The sequence below is a fragment of the Sus scrofa genome, unplaced genomic scaffold (assembly GCF_000003025.6).
Source record: "Sus scrofa isolate TJ Tabasco breed Duroc unplaced genomic scaffold, Sscrofa11.1 Contig53, whole genome shotgun sequence".
Taxonomy (NCBI): domain Eukaryota; kingdom Metazoa; phylum Chordata; class Mammalia; order Artiodactyla; family Suidae; genus Sus; species Sus scrofa.
Window position 1 is genome coordinate 970,788 of NW_018085237.1, and position 5,655 is coordinate 976,442.

At 37.6% G+C, this 5,655-nt stretch overlaps 1 pseudogene; it reads right to left on the reverse strand.

The window, feature by feature from the left end:
- Positions 1-4,292: 4,292 nt before the first annotated feature.
- LOC100520293 lies at positions 4,293-5,243 on the reverse strand (annotated as a pseudogene).
- Positions 5,244-5,655: the final 412 nt, after the last annotated feature.

Sequence of the window (5,655 nt, forward strand, 5' to 3'; positions counted from 1 at the left end):
CACCCACCTTCTATGACTTCAGCTTGTTAAAGCCCCTTAGAGAATGGATCAGAGATATAAGAATAGATAATCTCACCCACAACAATATACTGTGCAGAAAAGATTAACAACCCTTACTCATGCACATATCTTTGGAGACATCAGATATGATCACCCTCTTGAAGTGAGAGATGAAATACATTCTCATTTTCACATAAAGACTTGCATGGTCATACTTGTCTCCAGATAAACCAACCATGTGAGCTTGTGCATATTCCTTAATTTCATTATCAGGAAAATAATTAATTGCTTTTAAATTTTTGGAATGCTGGATCTCTGAAAATCTAACAAAAGCAATATATTTTCTCTTCAACATCCAAAACTGCACATAAGTTTAAACAAAGAAAATTTTAGAGAGATGATGAAGCCCCAGAAACCTATCCATGGATTTGGTGGTTATGATTCTTAAAAACAAACAAGCAAACAAACAAAACCCTACACTAAAAGTTTCCTACGTCTCTTCCTAGTGGTAACATTCCATATTTATAAGAGATGAGTAATAAATACTTCACATGTCTACAGCTGAATTCCTAGTCACCCCCCCCCAAATTGATCATCTGCTCATTTCTCAAATAAGGTAGTAAATTCTACTCAAGCCACACACCAGGAATCAACCTATTCTCCCTGTCTCCTACGTCCTCTTCAAACTTCCAAGAAACCCCGGTGTCCCTGCCTTCAATACACATCCTGAATCTGAGCCCTTCTCACCACCTCCACTGATGCCACCTGGTCCAAATAATCATCATGTTGCCAAGAATACTGCAAAAATACTTCTAACTGGTCCATATACATATTTCCCTGTAACATGTTTTTAATATATCGGTCAGTATGGTTCTGTACCACAAAAAAAGGGCAATATCATTATTGCTCTTAAAAACAAAACAAAACAAAACAAAACAAAAACAAACAACAACAACAAAAACCCTTCTACTCTACCAACTGATTTTAAGTTATTCAAAGTCCATATGGTGGATTAAAGGCTGTCTATTACCTGCATGTCCTTATCATCTAAGACTTGCCACCCCCTGATTTCTGTTCCAACCTTGATGACTTTCACTGCTTCTCCCAAACAGCAGCCTGGCCCCAGAATCAGAGATATTTGAACTATCTCTTCCTCCATGTGAATATTATCCCCCAGACATTTGCAGGGCTCACAACCTCATCTTTCAAGGCCAATCAAATGTCATTTTCTGACATTTCTGCATGTCCGCATCATTCCAGTTTAAATTCCAGATCCTCTTCCCACCAACAATCCCCATCCTTCTTAGTCGGCCCAGACTCTGCTCTATTTTCCCCAAGACTTACAGTTATCTTCTAACATTTGTTTATTAAATTGTATGTTTTTCCGCACTAGAATGCTTTAGCTATGGGTCAGAAATGTTCCTCTGTTTTGTTTACTGCTGTATCCCAAAGTATAAGGCACTTCCTGGTATCGAATTTATGTATTCCTAAAATCAATTAAAGGGTTACAACCTTTACACATGAAGCTGTTTTTTCCAAATTATTGTCTATGGCTACTCTAGCTCAAACTATTCAGGAGAAATCTTCACTTGAGTAGACTCCCCTGATCAAAAGAAGGAGGAAGACAGGACACATAACCATCAAGATGGACTAAAATGACTTCTGAATTTAATATAAATTGTAATGTGAAAGTAAATAAATGAAAAAACAAAGAAAATGTCAGAGGCAGTCCTGCTGAAACATGTCATATAGAACAACTTTGATTCTGTCCCTTTCTCCCTACACTGGAGCACTTAAAATTCTGGGAAGCCTACACATATCCCCCTAGCCCCTGAAAATAAGTACCAAGAAGTGAAAATATCACACATTGCTGTTTAGTGAGTAAATAGATGATGATCCAGTGTAACCACCAGACTGAACTTGAATTCTAGATGAAGGTTATGTATATCATTAATGGAATTCTATTTAGAGGATTGTGTGTGTGTGTGTGTGTTGGCATAACAAGGACCCTGTGAGAGCTATGTCAGACTCTGCCTGAGGCCACAGCTCAGGTCACAGAGAGGCCAAACCTCTTTGCTCCCACTGATCCCCGCTGCTTACCCTTGATCAGGACCAGCACTCCTGGAAGTGATACTCTCTTCCCTCTGACGTCTGGGTATGCTTTGTTGGACCCAATATATGTATTTCCTTAACAGCCCTTCCTCTGGGGCCTCTTTCACAGAACAGCTCAGAAGCATGTACCTCAGTCTCCAAAGAGTTCATTCGGAGTACAGAGAAGATACATTAATGAGGTTATGATGAAATAAACAGCATTTCATCAAAAGGTGACTCTCAAAAAGAATCTATGTCACAATATAACCATACATGTATCTAACAATAGAAACTCTCCAAATTGTCCTAATTAGACTTTTCTAGAAGCTATCATGTGGTTCATGTTTTTCCTGACCAGTGCTCCTCTATCTTCCTAGGCTATACTTTCATGTCTCATTCATCAGGAAAATTTCCACCAATCCTTGGTGCTATGGCTTGAGTTATAACACTCCAAAGTTCATATGTTGAAGCCCTAACCTCCAGAAATTTGGAATGTGACTGTATTTTGAAGTAGAACCTTTATAAAGGTGATTCAGTGAAAAGGAGGTGGCTAGGATGAGCTCTAATCCAAATTGACTGGTGCCTTTATAAAACACAAAAAGTGGAAATTTAGACACAAAGAGATATGAGGGGTGCTTGGGCACAGAAAAAAAGACCATGTGAGGAGAAAGCAAGAAGGTGGCCATGTGCAAGCAGAGGAAAGAGGCATCAGAACAAATCAACCTTGCTAGCACCTTGATCTGGGCCTTTTAGCTCTAGAACTGTGGAAAATAAATTTCTATTGTTTACAATATCCAGAATCTGGTATTTTTTTATGGCAGCCTTAGGAAACTAACATACTTCTTAATCAATACTAGGACTTTTTTATGTTGATTTTTATATATAAAAAGATTACTTAAATTAGGAGATGCAATGTATCATAATAAGGCATTCCTTAATTTTTCATTAATTGAGATATATATAACTGAAGAAAGAAATACAAACACCCACATGACCTTAATCGCTATCAATTACTGCTTTACCTTGCAGAGATTTCCACTATGTATCCTCTTTTGGATGCAAAGCTTTTTGAAGTCTCTCTGTCTCTGTCTCTCTACTTATTTATTTCTAGCTACATCTCCATTTCTTTCTGTTTCATGCAGCAATTCTTCTTCTTTTGATCTTGATTTTTTTTAACTATTGGGAAATTATTTATTGGTAGGTTTCAGTGACTCTAAATAAAAATATTTGTTTTCATATATATATGTATATATGTGTGTGTATATATATATGTGTGTGTGTATATATATATATATGCTTTATTTGACAATACATATATTGTCAAGGAAATCTCTGTATTGGAGCAAGCACAAATATGAAAATCAGAAAAGAAAAAATAAATTTATTTTGAAGGGCATTTTATGGTAGATATTCTACTTATGACCTGCTAACTAACACACTGTCCTAACAAATGAATAAGTACCCCCGGAGTTATCAATTCTGAGTTTGCATTCTTATTTTCTCACCTATGAATTACCTGATTTGAAGCAAGTCATTTCATCCATCTAATCATGATAATGAATCCATAATGAATGTTATTATTTTATATTATAGATTATAGTACTATACTTACGAGCAACTTATGAACTGTCAAGTGTAATTAAAAATAAAGACAAAAAAGACTCTTACAACCTTCTCAGAATCTCAGCAGTGCTCTTGACTCTGTTCTGAGTCAGCATGCATGGCAGTTTTTCCAATTGATGCAGACTCGTTTATTTTAAACACATATTCAAAGACATTAATGCCAAATTAAAAAGACAAATGTAATATGCAATTTCTACATTATCCAATGACTTTATCTTTTGCTCATTTTACTTATTTCAGAGATTTACAAGCTCATATCTGTTATCCATGACATTGAAATTAATTTTTTTAAAAAATAATAATAGGAGTTCCCGTTGTGGCTCAGCAGAAATGAATCTGACTAGCATCCATGAGGATGCAGGTTTGATCCCTGGCCTTGCTCAGTGGGTTAAGGATTCAGCACTGCCATGAGCTGTGGTGTAAGTCACAGTTGCAGCTCAGATCTGGCGTTGCTCTTGTTATGGTGTAGGCCAGCAACCATAGCTCTGAGTCAGCCCTTAGCCTTGGAATCCCCATGTGCCATGGGTGTGGCCCTAAAAAAAGACACAAAAAATAAAAACTAAAAAAGAGTCTTTTTTTTAACAAAATATTTGTTTAAGATACTTTGCTCTATCTATCATTTTCCTCAGGGCATCTTTAATATCTTTATTTCTTGAGCTACAGATCAAGGGATTCAATATGGGAATCAACACTGTGTAGAACACTGACACCACTTTATCCCTTTCCAGGGCATAGCTAGTACTTGGTCAGGAGTAAATAAAGACAACTGAACCATAGTACAAGGTGACAGATGTCAGGTGAGAGCCACAAGTGGAAAATGCCTTGAGGCGACTTTGGGTAGAGCGAATCTTCAAGATGGCAGCAATGATGAAGAGATAGGAAGCAAGAATAAACACGGTGGGAGTGATGACATTGGAGGCAAGTATGAAATAGAGCACAGCCTGATGACTTTCCTTCACATCACAAGCCAACTTGACAAGGGGTGGCAGATCACAGAAGAAATCATCAATGATGTTCTTTCCACAGAAGCTCAAGGTAAATGTTTCACTGGTGATGATAGTTGAGTTCACAAAGCCACCAAAGTATGAAGCTGCAACAAGACTGGCACATAACTTTGGAGACATTGCCTGGGAATAAAGCAAGGGGTTGGAGATGGCCCCCATGGCGGTCATAAGCCATGGCAACCAACAGGTAACATTCACTATAGACCAGGCCACTGAGAAGAAGAACCGAGCTAGGCAGCCAGCAAAAGAGATGATTTTGTCATCAGAGATGCAGGTCGTCAGGATTTGGGGGGCATAGACAGAAGCATACCAGAGATCCAGGAATGACAGATTCCCAATGAAGAAATACATGGGTGTGTGGAGCTGAGAATCAGCACAGATAAGAGAAATGAGGGTGATGTTTCCCAACAGAGTGATGATGTAAATGCTGAGGAAGATGTAAAAGAGAACACTCTGTAACCACAGGTCTGTCGTGAACCCTAAAAGTATAAACTCATTCACTGCGGTGAAACTTTTTTCATCCATTGATTTTAGGTTTCTTTGGTTCCTCTCTGTGAAAAGATTAATCAGTAGGTCATGACTTAAGGTATTAGCAGATCAGTTTCCCCATCATTTGCCATTTGAGATCATTGAAATAATCCAATGGATGTCTATACACTGTTCATTTTAAGAAATGCTTATGCTGAACTGGGTACAATTCCTGTTGGAAAACTGGGAACTTATTCTATGGTGCCTTAAAAGATCAGATATTATGTATATAATACAATATGTGTTGCCATATATGTTTAATCTAGTTGTCCTCCTTTTGAGAAATTATGATTTGTTCATCTTCTCTTCTGTTTGTACTTAGGGTGGTTGGGGACCATGTGGGAGAAAGGAGAGAGGGAGTTTGTTTTCTCTTCAAGAATCCTTTGGCTTTACTAGAGAAATACACGAA